The sequence below is a fragment of the Trichechus manatus genome, unplaced genomic scaffold (assembly GCF_000243295.1).
Source record: "Trichechus manatus latirostris isolate Lorelei unplaced genomic scaffold, TriManLat1.0 scaffold00275, whole genome shotgun sequence".
Classification (NCBI taxonomy): Eukaryota; Metazoa; Chordata; class Mammalia; order Sirenia; family Trichechidae; genus Trichechus; species Trichechus manatus.
The window spans coordinates 1,118,966-1,120,788 of NW_004444211.1; positions in this window are offsets into that span (position 1 = coordinate 1,118,966).

Consider the following 1,823-nt stretch of genomic DNA (forward strand, 5'->3'; position numbering starts at 1 on the left):
TCTTTGTATGTCTTCTAATTGAAGTTCATGTAGCTTCCTGTATTTGCAGGTTTGGTTCCCAGGTCATGTTTGGGAAATTGCCTATGATTATCTCTTAGAAAGTTCTTTCCATGCCTTTATTATTATCATGGTGCTTTGGAGTTCCAATAATTATAATGTTAGTTTCTTAATTGAATCCCACATTTACATTTGGCTTTGTTCACTTTTCTTTGTTCTTTTCTCTTGTTTCTCTTAAGACTTATTAAGTTCAGTTACTCTGTCCTCTACTTCACTTATTCTATCTTCTGTCAGTCCCACTGTATTGTTGAATGTTTCTCTTGCATTTTCTAACTCAGTTATCTTATTCTTAAGTTCCATTTGTTCTGTTTAGTTTTTTATCTTTGGTGTTTTCAATTTCTGTATTGGGTTTCACATTTTGTTCCACAATTTGTTTCCTGATTTCTATTAGTTTGTTTTCTGCTTTCTTTAAGCATATTTAACAATATTGCCTGAAATTCTTCCAGTTTTTCCCATTGTCTTGGTCTCCATAGGAGAAATTTCCTCTTCTTCATGTTTTTTATTTTATTGGTCCTTTTTCACTTTTGATTTTATGTGTTTTAATGTTTTTTTGTTAAATGTGGGATATTTTAATATCTTCTTGTGATATTTTGATTTTATCTCCACTATTTTCTCCTACGTTCCACTAAAGGGTACTCTTGTGCTTAGATTTTTTCAACACTGAGTCAGGAGTTCTCTTTGAGGATTTATCTCTGTTATTCTCAAGTTCTAGTCTATTGCCACTGCTTTTAGATGTGTTGAAGTTTTAATTTCCTGGGTGCTTATTCTGTCTGGTTTTCCTTAAAGTAGCTGACTTTGCTGATGTGTTAAGTCACTCTGTCTTCCTTGGGTTTGGCTATAGCCCAGACTATACTCCTGAAGCTGATTCCTTTCTTTCCTTAGGTAGGATTGAGGCATGACGTTCCCCCTTTTACTAATTGTGCATGCATGAGACTTTTCCCCTGGTCAAGGATGCCAATGGAAGTGGTGGGGATTGGCTTTCCTGAGGTGAAGGTAGGGAGTGCTTTATGTCCTTCTCTCATGGACAACCCTGTATAGGCTTGCCCATGGTGTCCAGTTGTGAGAAGGGAGCTAGTTTTTTTTTTTTTTTTCTGTGTTTCCTGTTTGATGTATTTCTCTTGCTCTGGCTGAAGGATAGGCCTCACAGATCTTCAGTGTATCTGGGTCCTAGAGACAGTCAGCCTTTGGCCTTGACAATATTCAACAGCACTCACTTGCAGTGGCTCAGCCTCTGTCTACTCTCTCCCAAGTGCATGACCCATGAACTCCCACAGTCAATCTGTGCTACCTTAATCACACTACACCTTCCTCAGTTTAGCTTCCAGCCTATATTCTTTGTTCAGGATGTTGCCTGTTCCTGTCCCCAGAATGACTGCAATGAGCTGATTCCTCTGGATGCCAGCAGCTAGAATCTCCCAGCTTCTGTGTCAACCCCACTTCTCTTCTCCCCTGTTTTTGGACTCACTTCAACTCTCTAACACTTCAGCTCAAATTAATCTTTTTAGTTCTAATAGTTTGATTTCTCCTAGTTTTGGTGAATTTTGTGACTGTGATAAACAATATCATAATAACAAAAAGAAGAAATTGAAGTTGTCAGTGAGTTAATTCTACTTGGATAAAAAATTAATATCCATGGAAGCAGCAGTCCATAAATCAAAGGACACTCCACTGAGAAAATCTGCTGCAGAAGACCTGTTTAAAGTTTTAAAAAAAGCAAAGATGTCATTTTGATGACTAACTCAAGTCTTTTTAACCACCTCATATTC